Source organism: Calidris pugnax, unplaced genomic scaffold, assembly GCF_001431845.1.
Source record: "Calidris pugnax isolate Ruff unplaced genomic scaffold, ASM143184v1 scaffold81, whole genome shotgun sequence".
In the NCBI taxonomy this organism is placed as follows: Eukaryota; Metazoa; Chordata; class Aves; order Charadriiformes; family Scolopacidae; genus Calidris; species Calidris pugnax.
Window position 1 is genome coordinate 2,650,972 of NW_015090880.1, and position 17,898 is coordinate 2,668,869.

Here is a 17,898-nt window from a genome sequence, read left to right on the forward strand (position 1 = left end):
AGCCTTTTGTGTCCAAGGAGCAAATTACACAGATAGTCAATTTACTTCTTTGAATAACTACTTGTCAGTAAGAGTAAAAATTATAAATGAGATCACTGGAATTGATTAAGATACAGAATAGCTGACACTGTAATTAGTGCCCAGTGTGCCATCTCTGATAAAGGAACCAAATCACCCATTTTCATTGACTATATTAAATTTTGTTACCTAACTCTGGTTCCTTGATTCCCAGATTGGGTGTCTAAAACAATCCAAAGCAAACAGTATTAAAAATGTGCTCCAGAGAAAGGAAATATGATGTTTACACCGGCACAGCAAGGAAATATTAAGATCACCTTATCAAAAGCAAGGTATTATTATTACATAAATTTGACCCATATGAAAACTGAACTGGATGTATACTTCACAATATTGAGACATTAAAAAAAATGGCTATGAATGGTCAAGGGGGGAGGAGTTTTCGTATGAAAAACTCCTTGGAAGTTAAAGTGAACTCACATAACTTGAAACAATAAAACCAGCTGTGACCTGGTGAAATACGGGAGGCGCTGCCTGGTTCCCTACAGGAAAATCGCTGTTTCTGAGACTGAAAAGTCAAGTGAAACTGTGACTAAAAACCTCTGGTCGTCTCCTGGAGCCAAATCCCTGCTGGGGATGCCCGGCAGAGCTGCAACCGCTGCCCCGGGGACAGAGCACCTTCCAGCTCCCACTCTGTTTCTGAAGCATCCTTATTTCATGTGCAGTTCAACACAGACGTGGTTCCCTGTTAGGTGCTTATCCGTGGGGCAGGCAGTGTCACCTCGTACCCACAGATTTAGGAAAGCAGCAGCTGTAGCCAAATCCACCCCATCTCTGTGTGTAGCGTGTCAGGGCTGGAAATGCAGTAATCACTGCACACACACGCTGCAGCCTTACTTCTGGTGAAAACTAATGCCATCTTTAATGCTTGCTGATCCTCCAGCGAAGGATGCACACCACAGAGGATTACGTTTTTAATGCTGTATCATAGCTTCTTTAGGGAAATCAGACAGCTTTCTAATTAACCAGCCCCCACACACCCACCCCTACACTCCCGCTTTGAATGCATGTGCTGAACCATAAACACCTAATTCTGAATCATATTATCAAGCAGGCTGTGGTTCTGCTTATCCTCCTATGCATTCTACTTGTTTTCCAATCCAATACAACAAAATAACGGGTTACTGACATCGACTTTTTTATTGCTCCCACTACTGAAAGAAAAGACTCAAAAATCCTGTAGTTTTTCCTTCATCCCTCTGCATTTAAAAGGGTTTTATGGTACTTAAAAATTACATTGTAAACAATTTACTTTTAAAAAAAATTTGCAAAGCCTTGTCTCTTTCTACAACTCTCTGCTGTAGGGGGGGATATAATTTTTAATGGAAATGCTAAGTTTTACAAAGTAGCAGAGTCTCCCAAGCAGCCTGACACCTCACACCCCTTGCCACACTCCCACTGGCAATTCAGTCACCTCCCCTGGTATTGTCCTCTCCTTCGGTTGTGTCCTTCATCTATCTGCTTTTTGGGGGAGTGCAATGAATCAATGACTCCCAACAAGCAAACATTTGTACGTAAACATTTTCATGACCATAAGACAGTTGTGAAATAAGCACAAATAAAGTCTCCTTCTCACAAGGAACCGACAATCCCAGCAAAGCAAACTCTGCTCCCACCCACCACAACGTTCTCCTGGTGCTTGGGTACAACGCGCTCTCCTTTAGGTAGGATTGCCCTTGAGCTGCTGTAGATGTGGACTGAAAATAAATGCAGAACTTTGGTGAACACAGAGGGTGGTTTTTTTTGTCACAAAGTATCTATATGGAGTTTATTTGCAGCATTTATTGTCTATTTTAGATTGTATTAATAATGAAGGATAGTTCAAGTTAAGCATCATACAGCTACAGAGACGCCGGTAATACATTCATATGGTTTAGCTAATACATTTTTCATTTAAGTACAGACTGGATGCTAATACATTCATATAGTGAAACTAATACATTTTTTATTACTCTAAATGCTTTGTGGGCAGCTGCATAGTAACTAATGAATTTACATGAGATCTTCTAATGTCTTCAGAAACAACTTAAATACTTTTTAAACTACTACATTCTCCTGCTCACAATAAACAATGATTGCAAGGGGGAAGACGTAAACTCCTGTGGAGTATGGCAGCAGGGCTTCCTCCGTGCCCTCAAATATACCTAAACTCGTCCTCTCCACACCAGTTTGTCACACAAACAGGAGGGTCTGGAGCCCAAAACACTGATCACCCCCCCCAGCACCCCCCTACCCAGAGCCCCTCCGCGCTCTGCCGCAATTCAGTTCCCTTCACACAAGAAAACCTCCTAAGGAGGCAAAGAGAATTAAACCAGACAAAACCACAATAAATATTAATGCAGAACTTCAGCCTTTTGGACTCAGATTTCCTACAGGAAACTATTTTTTTGCCAGAATCTCTGTCCTGCCAATTATTAAACACAGGAAGGTCTTGGCTCCTGTAATTGCACAGATTTGGACTGGCACATTTTATCAGGTGACACACATTGAAAAATGCTTTTTCTTTTTTTTTTTTTTTTAAGCTATGTTATGACATCTCTCAAATTACATAAAATCCTTGCTAAGTGTTGGAATGGTAACTGCTATATTTCCATGTGTCCTCTCCTAAATACTTTTAGAAGCCGGCAGTAAAATGCCAGAGAACGTCTACACTTAAAACTAAGAAGAGGTGGTTAAATTTTACCAGTAATTGGATGTCAGATTAAGGAAAGTTAAATTAAAAAAAAGTGTTAAAAGCCTCTGCCATCGTTTTAAAAGCAACACCTTGCAAGAGCTGTGAACAATACTGCTGACTCCAAGGTGTAAGACCTAACAGGCTAACAACAACCTTTCACAAATCAATCCTGCAAAACACTGACAGGCACATTTCGCTTGGATCGCTGAGAAAAAAAAACCAAAAAACCACGGCGACAAGCACATTTTCTCCCCAGCAAGCATGTTTCACAAGCAGCACAACCACACCTGCGCACAAACACCCATAGGTGTCGGAACAAACTGAAATCGTGACTTCAAGTAAAATTTTAAAAGTTTAGCTCAAAAAAAAAAAGATGAGAAACACAGCAATGGGACTGTTACTTCCTGCCATGATGCTGCTAGAACATCCTTACTCCAGGAACATTTCTATTCCAGAAGAGAATTCACTATTTTTGAGTGAGAAGAAATACAACATTGTGACCCAGCAATTCAGCACCGAGACAACCCAATAAAGACAATTTCCTGCATCAGCTTTTGCCGACAAAGCATTTTGATCGCACATACCAGCCCTAAAGCTTTTATCAGTGTAACATTCAAGTGCCTCCTTTCCTGCACCCTGTAGTGTTTTAATTCACGTCAGTAATACTTGTCAAATGTCACTATTTAATGAAGAGAGGATTGTATGCTTTGCCTCACACATTTTCTGTCCTTTGTATTCATTTGCATGCTTTAGAAAAGGAGACATCAGCCACGGGCTTTAAATGTGGTCTGGATTATGAAGAGGCGGCTAAAACTGAGCACAGAACGCCTCTGTCAGTGCTTTCCAGGCACAGATATAATTTTAAATAGTTCTACACATTCTTACCTACTTTGTACTACACATGAACAGTAGTTTGAGCTGTACCTTTTAACTCTACTTTCCTTTTAGGTAACTTTGGTGGGGTTTGGCGCGTTCCCATGCGTGGGGATTGGGTCTTTTTAGTCTGGAGAAGAGAAGGCTGAGGGGGGATCTGATCAATGCTTATAAATACTTCAAGGGAGGGTGTCAAGAGGACAGGGCAGGTCTTTTCTCAGTGGGGCCTAGGGACAGGACAAGAGGTAACGGACACAAACTTAAACATAAGAAGTTCCATCTAAACATGAGGAGGAATTTCTTCACTGTGAGGGTGGCAGAGCCCTGGCAGAGGCTGCCCAGAGAGGTGGTGGAGTCTCCTTCTCTGGAGACATTCAAACCAGCCTGGACATGTTCCTGTGGGACCTGCTCTGGGTGGACCTGCTTTGGCAGAGGGGTTGGAGGAGATGATCTCCAGAGGTCCCTTCCAACCCCACGCAATTCTGTAATTCTCTGATCCTTGCTCGGGGCTGAGGCACAGCTCGGTGCCTTTCTCTGCCCGTCCCCAGGCCCCGTGATGTAACCCAGGCTCACTCTTGCTGCTGCTCCCCTGGTGCCATTTCACAAGGGTAAAGCTCCAGCAATTCCTCATGCACACACCACTCCCGCAGCCACCGTTGCAGAAGAGAACGTGTTTGGAAACAAACATCCATCACGGTTGTTTGCACACACATCTATATTTTCTTGCCCTTTGGCCTTTTTTCTGCTCGCTGCCGTTTTGATAAATGCAACTGTGTTCGAGAAACCATCACCTCGTCCTGCACTGCAATTAGCACCAAAAGGAGTGGTAATTAATTAGGAGATTGTTTAGTGATTCATAAACTGTAGACAAGATTTATCTAGTGGTAAAATACAGAAATCATGCGAAAGAACCGTAAGACAGAAGAAATGAGGAGCATGACGGGAGAACATGGAAATCCTGTGTCATTAAAACCCACTGAGCCAGTTCCTCAGCTCATCCGTAGTGGCATTTTTTGACAGAAGTCAATATAATGACTTGCACTACGGGTTATTTGTCAGGTTGGACAAACCTTTTCTTTCTCAAGAGGGACAGGGGATGCAGGACCCTGCGGGGAGCGATGGGGAAGGCTCTTGGGCCGTGGGATGAGCTGCTGGACCGTCCACGAGGCTGCTTTCCAGAGGAAATCTGCACAAACTCAAGCTGCTCAGCTTCACCCACTCACACCAGTGCTGAGCCCAAGTGCTTCCAGATCCACAACTCTGCATAAAGGCACCATGGTGACCACACATCGGTGAAACATCTGCTGCACACGTTGGTGCTGATCCTCCAGAGCAAACTCAACATTCACCTGGACGGCTGGAGCCCTGACAAATTATAAACTCACATTACAAAAGCCGGTTCCTAGTTCTGGGAGCTTGTGAGGCAGCCACATTATACGAGCAATAAAATGCAACTTAATGGGGTCGATGTTAAATTAGTTTCAATTATCAAACCCCATTTTAACAAAATGAATGCCTGGCTTCCATCCAGGATTCACGTAATTTACATGAGAAAGCGCTGGGTTCTCTCTCCTCCCGCTAACTGATGGCACGTCGCTCCTTTGCCTTCCATTAGGGAATAACTTCCATTTTCTAACCTAAAACATGTGAACGGACCAACAAAAGCCACAAAAAAGAAAACACGCAAGTTCAAGCAGAAATGGGGTAAAAATCAAGAAATGTAAGCGACTGCAAACTTGATAAAGCAAAGTGAATATTAATAAATTCTGGGAAATCCTACAGTTGGAGTATAGTTGGCCTTGGAGCCAACAGATATTTTTTTCCAATTAGTTGCTTTAAGAGCAATATCACAAGGATGTTACATCAACCAAGACAAGACACCGAGAACCTCTGCTTTTCACTAAGAAAGTGGTGGACACAGGCTTTCACGTGTACCGAGCTACTTAGATATTGAAAACTGGGAAAGGGAATGCCTTGCATCTGTACATTACATGTGCTGGAAATTAGCCATCGGATTTTGAAATGAGTAGCTAACATTAATGAACGGAGATTAATAAAGGCATAGTGCCTCCCCTCCCTGGAAATGAAGAGGGGACACTGGTGCGTCCCGGGGAGCCCCCTCCACCCGGCGCCACCACTCACTATAACATATGACAAAAAAATGAGTATCTGCAGAGTGTTTCCCATTTATAGAAGGAGAGCCCCAGCCATTACTGATAACTCTTCTCCGCCACTTGAGTTGAGAGTTGCAGCTGGGCTTCCTGACTCAGAAGAGGCATCATCTTTATTTTGCTGCGCAGAGCATTTTTATTCCGGTTGAGGAGTACATATTTCACTAACAGTTTGATTATGTGCTGCGCTGCCTTTTAGACTTGTTTTCTCTCCTTAAGCACCTCAGTGTTCCGAAGCCTGGGGGACTGAGCCAACACACGCAAACACACGCACCGTGGCAAAAGCTCCTTCCAGCTCGTTCTCATCCAGATGCCCTGGTTACAGCTGGACCCCTCCAGTGGTCCTTCAGGTCCCTATCGACCCCCTCCCCACCCCACACTCATCCTGTTTTGATGTCCAAAAGAGATTTTTTTGGGTCTCTTCCAATTATTCTTTCAGAGTTGCCATGTGAGCTATCACTTCTACGCCGGCAGTGGTACCACTCCTCAGCCTGTGCTCCGGTCTCACATCTCTACCTCTTCCACAGATACTTCTTCCCTCAGGAAGAAAACCCCAAGAACAAAACTTGTCTCTCCTCAGGCCTTCTTCCTACTTTTTTCGCTTTAATTGGCACTAAATGGTGAGGGGTCTGGAGAATAAGTCTTATGAGGAGAGCCTGAGGGAACTGGGGTTATTCAGCCTGGAGAAGAGGAGGCTGAGGGGAGACCTTATTGCTCTCTACAACTACCTGAAAGGAGGGTGTAGAGAGATGGGGGTCGGTCTCTTTTCTCAAGTCACAGGCGACAGGACGAGAGGAAATGGCCTCAAGTTGCGCCAGGGGAGGTTCAGGCTGGATATTAGGAAAAAATTTTTCACTGAAAGGGTTCTCAGCCCTTGGAATGGGCTGCCCAGGGAGGTGGTTGAGGCCCCATCCCTGGAGGTGTTCAAAAGACGGGTTGATGTAGTGCTGGGAGGTCTGGTTTAGTGATGATGCTCCTTGTTTGTTGTGTGGGTGTCTATTTTTGTCAGTTGGGTTGACGGTTGGACAAGATGATCTTTAAGGTCCCTTCCAACCTAGAAGATTCTGTGATTCTGTAAATATCATGCCTTTCAGCGATGTCTGCGTTTTCAGAGTTGCCTGTATTTACCTTCTCTGGATATGGTCACCTTTTATTGTCCATCAACCAAAAGGAAGGCTGGAGACCACTGGCACCTATGGGCATCGGATCTGCGCTACCCATTCAAGGGGATCAAAACATCATGACAAACGCGTGCGGTAAAAGAACATAATACCTCAATTTATTGCCAAATCACCACGACCTGGACTTCAGCAGAAAAGCTCAGAAATACAACAGTGCCGTTGTTTGTTTCATATGTAAGTCCCCTTTTAAACGACACTATAAAAGACAATCTGATGTAGATTACTTGACACCAAGAATGTGGAAGCAATTTTTCCGTAGCTGAGGAAGCGCCTGTTTCTCATCTTCATTCCACCTGTGCATCCAGCCACCTCCAGCCCTTTTTTATCTGTCTTCTGCATCGCTCCCCGCTTTCATATCCCAGAAAGCCCAACCATCAACCTGCTTTCTTTTAAGTCCCTCTTCAGATGTTTTCCAGCAAAGCCCACACAGCGCCAACCTAGAGAAAATGCCATTTCACGTGGACCCTATGAAAACTGGAAGGAGAGTGAATGCTACAGGAATAAAGCTTGATCTGGCTCTCAGCGAGCGTTTCATGTTGTCCATTACAGACAGCACGCTTGCAGAGCCAGGAATAATTTATTCTTCCGAGTCTCACTGAACACATATTACCTGCTTTTCACAAGTAAAAACAAAAATTATATTCCGAACCTTGTCAGGGATCTATTTTGCAGCCGTGAAGGCTTAGAAGGTATGAATTAAAAGACAGTGTGGCAGGTATTTCAGACACAAAGAAGGAGGAATCTAAATTCTGCTGTATTCAACGTGCACCTGGCAGAGTTCAAAGCAAGCTGTCTCTGACACACTCTTTCTTTTCCACGATGTGACATGGATGCAGGATGTTTTATAAATTTACAATTTCCCTTAAAACAGACGCAATCTTCATACATTTTAACTGAGAAAAATGGAATTAAGACACATGGATATATTAAGATAGATATATTTTTCATACTTTCACTGACACCTGGAAAGTTTAATTAAGTTGAAAGTCACCAACTTCAGCTGAAGATGCTGACTGCTGGCTGTTTAATTAGTTGCTTGTCTCATTGATTAGCAACTTCTGCAGTACTCGATTATAAATGGTTGTAATGTTTGCCTTGCTTCACAGCCTAATTAATGATATAGACTATCTAACAATTGTGTCTTAGTTTGATTTATGAAGCTAAATATGTATATTTTATTGCAAAATAAAAAATTCAAATACATAATGAAAGAAAAGTTGAAGCACCAAAGTGATCGTGTGCAAAATCTGCTTTTTCCTTGTCCTAGACAGGAAAACTTTGCTAAACTTGCAATCATGAGTCAGTGCAGCCTGTCATGAGTATATCCTTAATTTCAGAGCACAGACTGTCACAGCATTTGACAAACGCTTCAATAAACCAGCATTAAACAATGTTCAGATGAATAAGCTGCGTTATAGCGTTCTGTGCTCTATTAATTTAAAGCAGTATTTATTGTGAGCAGCCCGCTTACTTGCCATAGACTGACTTCGAGCACCAAGTTGCAAGAATATGTGGGCATCTGTTCCATTTAATGGCCCAAATCCTGTAAAACCTGCAGCACTCACAACACCCAGTGCCCAGCTGCAGGAGGCAACATGCGTTTCTACCAAAGACCCTACAAAAACATGCAGACGTAGGGAAAATCCTCATTTTCTGCTATGGATAACATTAGCCAGCAACGCTCCGTCAGTCTATTTACACATTTAACTATCAGTAAAGGGTAATTCTGTTATTGCTCACATTTATAGTACTATAATTATCAAAGTCGAATTGACCCTTTCCCCTTTTATTCCATTTGGATGATCAACCTTGATTGCTGCTTAGCTGAAAGACCTTTATCCAAATAATAACAACCGCTGCCAACATCATTTTCGGTCAGTTAATGCTTCGCTGCACGAAGCAAGGGTAGGAGGCAAAACCAAGGGATTTAACCCCACTAGTCTGAGTGGAAAATAATAGTTCCCCCAGCGGCTCCTGTTACCACTCTAAACGAGGAAAACAGCCATGGAAAGTGTGGAGGAAAGGGAAAAAATGTGTACCTCTGCAGGCCCGTGTCAGGGGATGAAACGTTTAGAGAGACGCATGTTTCTGACTAGTTACACCAGACTTTCCCCAGAAATTCAAAATAAAGAGTAGTAAACCCTAGCTCCAACACAAAATCTCAAAAAGTGGAAAAACAGCGTCTTGCAAGCAATAAATACATGTATTTTTATTTCTAGACATACACTGTAGCCCGGCACAGCAGGTTTTACATTGCACTCCATCTCTTACTTCTCATTCTCTCAATGACCACACAAGCATTACAAAACGACATCCCTTTCCAATAATATTTAGATTTTCTAAGAATCATGCAGTATTTTACCTATAAAGCAACAGACTAAGCATCTCAAATCTTGCCATAAAACTTCACTTTTATTGGCAATAAAGAAGTATTTTGAGTCCATATTCTCCTAATTTGATAGATGCTTGGAAAAGTAGGTATTTTTGTAACTCCCTAAATGAGACTTAATTTCAATACCTACATACTAATTCAAATGCAAAGAAGCTAAATTGAAAAGAGGAATCGCATAAAACGCACAGGGGATCAATACACAGACAGATAGTTGGAACATCTGCTTATAAAAAAGTCTGCACAGTCTCTGTTTTATTTAAAGTGCATCATCTTACCTCAATAACTTTTGAGAAAGATGTAATTAAACTTGCCCATATGGACTTGCGAGTTAAACAGAGAAAAACATAATATACCCAATCATCTGCATGTAACAGAGAAATGAGAAAATTGCATTGGTATGGTCTCTAACTTTATAATTTGGGAAATTATGGCCTAAATCAAAGTCAGGTCAGATCTAGTGGGGGCTTCTCTGCTGACAGATCAGGAATGTAAAATGAGTACAGACCTCGTGAGGCTGAGTCAAATCCTCTGCAATCACAGAAAAACTTGCCATGTAATTCCAAAATAAGCATAAATTACACATAATCACATACATTTTCTTAACACCCCTTCACAGCTATGTGCAGCTGAGTGATGCTGCAGAATCCCACTTTGGCAGCTCAAGTTTGCTGGTTTCAGTTTAAACAAACTGATCCCCACTTCAGATTTAATTGTTCTTAGCCCAGTGCCCTCTCAGCTCCAACAATTCTTCCTCTCTGAAGCTTCTTCCCCTCTCACTCTTTATTTCCCTAGTTTAAACCATTCTCTTTTCATCTCTAGCTTCAGTTCCTTCATGCAAGAACCCCAAGTCTCTGGCTTCAGACCTCTGTATTATACTACATAACACCATATTAATATTAGTTATTATCATCACCTGTTACCACCTCAACGGCACCTTTAACTCTGTTTAAACGTTTATATGTGTCCAGTTTTGGGCACCTCAATACAAGAGAGACCTCGAGGTGCTGGAGCGAGTGCAGAGGAGGGCAACGAAGCTGGTGAGGGGGCTGGAAAACAAATCGTATGAGGAGAGGCTGAGGGAGTTGGGGCTGTTTAGTGTGAGGAAGAGGAGGCTGAGAGGAGACTTCATCACTCTCTACAACTTCGTGAAAGGACACTGTAGAGAGGTTGGTGCTGGTCTCTTCTCACAGGTAATTAACAATAGAACGAGAGGGAACGGCTTCAAGCTCCAACAGGGGAGGGTTAGATTGAACATTAGGAAAGAATTTTTCACCGAAAGAGTGGTTGGGCATTGGAACAGGCTGCCCCGGGAGGTGGTGGAGTCACCATCCCTGGATGTGTTTAAGGGCCGTTTAGATGCAGTGCTGAGGGACATGGTGTAGGGGAGGGCTTTGTAGAGTACAGTAGATGGTTGGACTCGATGATCCCAAGGGTCTCTTCCAACCCAGACGATTCTATGATTCTATGTACTAAGGAAGGTTCTGTCCATCCTTAGAGACAACCTAGGCTCGCCCAGGAAACAGCAGATTGGCATTACGGAAGGAGAAGTAGTAACAAAATGAAGTTTCTACCAGGGTTTTCACAGCAGCAAACTGGAGGAGAAGACAATGGCAGATGCACCTGGCCATGCTCATGACCCTACTTTGACTTTTTGTCCCAAATGGAAGGGAGAATTTTGGTGGTACGAAGTTTATAGAACTTTTCCCTGAGCTTAGAGGAAAGCTTTCTGGCTTTAGTTCGAGACACTTGAGCTCTGATGAGCAACAAAAAGTACAAGGACCTTCTCTGGGAGGACTCCGGCTCAAGTTCTGCGGAAGGGAACAACCTCTGCCAGATCCTCCATCGCTTCCATGGCTCAAGTCTCAGGATCCCAAACTACAACCATTATCCACAGCAGAGCACGGATAATGCTGTCTTTGTTTCACCACTTACAGCTAGCTGTTCTTAACTCAAAAGCCTTTGCTTTTACAGCAGCATATCCCACAATTGACACAACCACCATCAGCTGTGCCAAAATAGCTCCTTGATATGGCAAAAGCACATTTAACACAGATCAGTTTAACCATATCCAACACACAATAACATTGCTTGCGACACAGATGGAGCTAACACTAGAGTCCAACTACTGATTAATAGTCTTAAGAAGTTTAATGTCGTATTGGCGTCCAGACATTTCGTATCCATTTCCAGACACTGCCAGGAAATGGATAAAAATCTAATTCCGTGATTGTTAAAAAGTCAACAGACTTTGCCACAACAAGGGCTGTCCCCCTAGCAGAAGTGACGTGTATCTTCAGCCAAATGACCCTTCGCTACCCCACCATTTACTGTCCTCTCCTGCTGGCAGAACTGCCTCTTATACCAGAAAATGGCTTTTACTCCAGAGAACACCTCTCCAAAGTCCTCTGCTGAAGAAACTACTCAGCAGCACCTTACACAGACAATTTAAAGAACATTGTAAGCCAGTTTATAAAAACGTTTCTGAAGGAAGACCAATTCTCCCATGGCAATAACCTCCAGCAGCGTGTCTGCTCAAACAGCAAGGTTCTATGCCAAATACTTGATTTTCAGTGAAAAATCCACACTGACAGCTTGTACACTGAGGCATTGGTGTGACATCAGGGCTCTCTGGTGACCTTATCACCCACCACTACAGCGACAGGCAAATTCTTTAGAGATCCCCATGACATTAGGAATCCTCACGATGAGGTTGTACAACCCAAACTTTATTTTAACCTGGACCCTGTGCAGAGTAGATCATGCCACCAAACTCATCCCTGAAAGCCTCTGGGCCATTTTAACACGCCAACAACAAGCTCAACAACCTCAAAGAACAGATACAAAGCTCCCTCAGCAGACCACCACCGGCCTCGCCTCTCCTCACACAAGGCGCGCTCTGCCCCATCCACCTGTCGCTGGGCCCTTTTATAGGCAGCGCGTGCTCATCCGGGTCCCTGTCCTGCTACGTACTTCGTCCTGATTGGCCCGAACGTCTTTAAAAGGGAAGCGCGTACGTGACAGGCTCGCCCCCGGCTAATGGCCGCCTGCCCACAAGATGGCGCCGGCGGGGTGAGGAGTAAAGAGGCGGCGGGCCCAGCTCTTTCTACAGCGTTTGAAAAACAGGAGCTTAAACTAAGCAAACAAACAAAAAATAATTCCTCGAATAATTAAGAAAAACCTCCAAAGTGCGAAGGGCAGGCCAGATCTCAAGCACAAAGCCTTCTCCAGCGAGCTTCAGTGACAGCTTACCAAGCGCCATGAAGCCAAGGGTCGAGTTTGAGAAGTGATTATATTAATAGGAGCCATTCAGTGCTTTATCTGTTCCAAGTGCTATGCAAACATTAATTAGGCAGCCGGGTAGAGAAATGCAAAGTGCTGCAGAACGGACCAAAATATAAATTAATTAATTACAGAACTGCAACAGATTAATCATTTTCCAGCTACCCTCTAACATCAAAGCACCAGTCATGGGAACAGCACGGCACCACAAAAAACGCTGAACAAATTGAATTGCTGCATCGTTTATAGGAGACCATCATTTAATATGTACAACAGTACTTCTTAGTTTAATTATTTATATTCAGACATGAAATTAGCAGAATTTCCTTTGTACATAACCTACATCTGCTTGGATAGGCGCATGAATTCAAACAGGCCTGTGGATGTTCATCTTTGGGTGAATTTTGAGTTTTAATTTTTAACAGAGCTGGATGCCTGATTTCATTGGAAAGTACTGATAAAAATTACAGTGATTTTTGTCCAACAATGGAAAACACTTGACTATATATTGGGTTTTTTTCCCCGGGAGTTCATAGCCATGCTCTAAATGCTCTGGCCTGAACCACTGCTGAGGTATTGGTTATGCTGTATCAACATGGGATGGAAGAACAATGAATGCCTGGACAGGCATTTATAAGAATATTGTCCTGTTAAAAAATTCAGTTCTGAAAAGAAACAAAACCATAACCCACACTGAAAATAAGCTCTACAGAATTATTTTTTTTCCCTGAGTTGTGCTCTTGTGTGCATATTTCTAGATTAGAAAACAGCATTTTTCAGCAGATAAAAGGTGAAGCGATGCTTTTGTTCCACCTTAATCAAAAATATGATAGAATTTGATATTGAAAAATATGATGCTGTCCCTGGATTTACAGAATTAAGCGCGCGCGTTGCTGGGATATCAGGGCACCAAGAACAGACTTCCCTGTGCAGACAGCCAGGAAAAAACCCATTGCTAAATACCACCCTAAGCCCTGTTGGGATTGCTAAAACTATGTATAAGTGTGGTAGTCATCTTATTAATTCACTGTACCTTTTCAGATGTGAGAGGCAATATGGCTAACATCTGATTTCGGATACCTGTTCAATCGTGAAACTCTTTATTTTTCACATAACAGAGCATAAATGTGTATAGAAATTGTGGGGTAACCTATATTCTCAGGGAGTAATGAAGGTATTTCCAAGTTTCAGGATGACCTTCCACGTTCCACTAAAAACTTGCCAGCGATCTTTGCGCAGCCCATTTAATCATGGAATCACAGAATTGTCAGAGGTGGAAGGGACCTCTAGAGATCATCTCCTGCTGCTAAAGCAGGATTGCCCAGAGCACATCACTCAGGACTGCATTCAGGTGGATCTTGAAAATCTCCAGAGAAGGGGACTCCACACCCTCCCTGGGCAGCCTGTTCCAGGGCTCTGGCACCCTCACCCTAAAGAAGTTTTCTCTCATATTTGAATGGAACTTCCCGTGTTCCAGCTTGTGCCTGTTGCCCCTCATCCTGTCACTGGGAACCACTGAAAAGAGTCTGGCTCCATCCTTCTTCAGCCCACCCCTTAGATACTTGTCAGCATTAATAAGGTCTCCCCTCAGCCTTCTCTTCTCCAGGCTAAAGAGTTCCAGCTCTCTCAGCCTTTCCTCATCAGGGAGATGCTCCAATCCCTCTGTCATCTTTGCTGCCCTACGCTGGAGTCTCTCCAGTAGTTCCCTGTCTCTCTTGAACTGGGGAGCCCAGAACTGGATGTGGCCTCACCAGGGCAGAGCAGAGGGGGAGAATGACCTCCCTCCACCTGCTTACCAGCCACACTCTTCCCTATGCAGCCCAGGATTCCATTGGCCCTGTTGGGGACAAGGGCACATTGCTGGCTCATGGATAATTTACTGTCTACCAGGACTTCCAGATCCTTGTCCTCAGAAGTGCTTTCCATCAGGTCCACCCCTAACCTATCTGTTGCCAAACAAAAGCTTACACAGCTGGGAGGCTTCAGGAAGAAGCCCAGATAGTGAAGAGCAAGAATGATGCTTCCTTATTCATTCACATCAGTGTAAAACAAATACTAGATGCAGTATTTTGGCTTGTGCTTCCTGGAGCTACTTCAGTCACCCCTCCAGGATAGAGCTGCAATAGCACTTTTCCCTTTGACAAAACAAACTTGTTGGAACAGAAGCATTATTACAGAGCTGCAAGACAAATGCATTTATTGAAGCTCTTGTGTTTACGAGGTGCTTGCTAAGAAAAAAAGGAGGGCTGGCTTGTGTGTTTGCTGTCAGCAGAGATCCTTCTTTTCAAACGGCAAGAACAAGCAGAAGGGCCAGAAGCCAAAGCCTCTAAGTAAGAGCCAGAGATGGAGATTTGGGGCAGGAGAGAAAGCTGGACTCCAGAGACACAAACCAACCATAAACGCTCCTTAAAAGCTACCCAAGTTCCTTTTGTGTTTTCTGTGGATCTTCGTGGGTTAAATTACATGATAAAATATGCATATGCACACTCACACGGGTAATGCGTCTCTGCAACTGCAGCTCATTAACATGCAAATATGACTTCAGCAGTGAAACTCACTGCTACAGGAAGTTAATGAGGCAAAGAATTGCATGAAAGTCACAAAAAATATAGAAAATTTCATTTCATATTTGTCCAGCACACTACAGGCATACGGACTGCGTCCCACCTTCATTAACACAAGTTGGTTTGACTGTGCGATGTCTTCTGGGTCCTGGTTCCTTCCCAGGCCCTACACAAATGCATTTCAGGGTGCACAACGGTCATGACTCGGAAGAGCTGTGTGTTATTTTTCACAGGCTGCTCTGCCTCTCATCTTATACTCTCCAAAACTCAAAATTATCGCCACCACAACTGCTCTTTGAGGAGTCCGACAGCCCTAACAAATCAAGAGTTATTTGGCACCAAAGGAGTAATTGGCTGTTACTGCTTCCCAGAGCTGACACCCAAAGAAAAGACCTCCTGAAAATATAATCAGAAACCCTGAATTGATACACATCAACTAGCGAGTCCAAAGAAAGCATCGTTAAGTTTTTATCTGTACGACCTTAGAACAACCAGCGAGAAAAGTAGACTGGTCCCAGCTTGGGTCATGGATTGAAAGGGGGTAGAGTTAAGCTCAGAAGGACCTTTAGCAGACTGGGTAGCTCCCAAAATTATGAGTAGAGTTGCACCTCTGGGTAGCTGGTTTAAGTACGTCCTGGGATTGATCTCGTTTTCTATCCGAGTGTTTTATCCTGCTGTGAAGAACTGTAATATCTGAACACTCAGTACATAAAATCAATAGCAATAGCCCACACGGACCGTGAACAGCCCTGGCACGTCTGTCTTCTCCTGGCACGTTGGCAGTGGCAGATAACTGGTCCCCTTAACGACGTGTTTGGGTACTCCGAGTGCTTCGGGTTTGACAGCTGTTTAATGGCTTGAATGATACGAGTTTGGAAGTTTTTATGCAATTTGTACTGAACAGATGTTCGTTTAGAAAGCACACGCACACAAAAAAAGCCAAACCAACAAGTAGCTGCTGGGACTGGCAGTAGCTGGAGGCCACCAGCTGCACCCAAAGGGGCACTGAGGCCACTGCCACATGGGGACAGTGGGGCCGCCTGCCTCCACGGGGAGTTTGACAGGTCCATGCACAAAAGCCTCATCTTCCACCAATGGTGGCAGAGACAAAGATGGGACTGATATCTGGGCTGTGTGTCTGACGCTGATCAGCAGAACTAAGTATTCAATTTTTAGGTTTTAGCTCATTTTTCACAGGTAACTCAGTACTTAACACAGTTTCCCGGTCATTTGAGGGTCCGCAAAGCACTATGGAGGGTTGTTAGATAACTCTTCTGCATCCTATTATCTTTTTCTTTCATTTGTATAATTCGATTCTTAATCTGTTCTCATGGTCCAATGGTTTGATCAACATGAAAATAAAATATTATTTCCTAAATTGTTTTCTAAACTTAGAAATGAAGAAGAATTTAAGAGAAGAGCTCTCTGTTGTAGACAGGAGGAGAGCTTCCATCGCTCCTGGTTATCCCTGAAGCAGAGCCACCGTGCAGGGCAGCAGGAGGAGTGATGACCCAGGAGAATTGGGCAGCCTCAGGCTCCCCAGTACCTCCCTGCTGCCCGGCAGGACGTGGGGTGGGAAGTTACTGGTCTACTTTTGAGTTTTTTCTTTGAGATCAACAGCTGAAATTCTCCACGAGCACCGTAATTACCGGCAGGGACAAACAAGCTTCCTGAGACCAGGTTAAAAAAAAAGAAAAGTAGAACATAAAAAATTCAAAAATTAAGAAGGGCTTAAAACTAAGGGGTTCCTTGTGTACAAACTTCTGTTTTACAGCTTTGTGCCTGATGCATTGAGCTGCTAAATAGCAACTGCTAGAGTGAACTACTTTATGGTCACCTCCTCCCACTTTGCAGAGCACGTTGATGGAGAACGAGACGATGCAAGGCATCGGGTATGGTTTCCTCCTTAATTCTGGAATATTTACAGATCTGACTGTGTTCGCATAGTCCATAACAGCACACAGCACTCACACAGGTCCGGGAAGCATCCTGAGACCGTTAGTTAATTAACAGCACTGCACCCAAACGAGTTAGCCCTGTTTCATGTTAACACCATAACTCACACGGCAAAATCCCTTCCACGCCTACAACCGGCTCGTACAACACCACAGGCAAACGCACAAACTTCCAGATTTAAATCTTGTCCAAAGAAGTTGCCCCTAACTCACATCCTTCAGCAAAACAAAGGAATTTCCTCACTCATCACCTAATATAAAGCTCACAGAAAACTTTGGGTGCTCCTCTCCCCATAACTCTCTTAACTCTCCCTCAGCAGGACAGAGAAACTGATGCCGTGCCCTGAAAATATTCAGGGCACTGCAAAGATAACGAAAAAATGCCAATGCAGAACAGCGGGGGGAAAGTCACTGCTTATGGGATGCATTTTTCTAAAAAAAAAAAAAAAAACAAAAAAAAACAAAAAAAACAAACAGATTAAAAGATAAGGACAACCCCCTGAACACATTCTCCTGAAACTTTGTTTTGCTGACCCTAGATATTTTGCAAAAGACATTTTCAGTATAGAAATTACATTTTAAAAAATTACTTTGCATGCTTTCCTTTTTTTTCAACCGTTTTGTTTATTTGTTTAAAATAAAGGATCCCGCCTCGCGCGTTCCAGCAGACTAACTTCCCTAGGCTTGCGCTTCCTGAGAGACGTGTGGCACCGCATTGCAGAATCTCTCTG

General features: G+C 43.5%; 1 protein-coding gene across 1 annotated transcript in view; it reads right to left on the bottom strand.

The window, feature by feature from the left end:
- The window catches only part of CNTN4 (contactin 4), a 373,607-nt gene that overhangs the window by 156,850 nt on the left and 198,859 nt on the right, over positions 1 to 17,898 (bottom strand). The gene's annotated exons all lie outside the window — the stretch shown is intronic.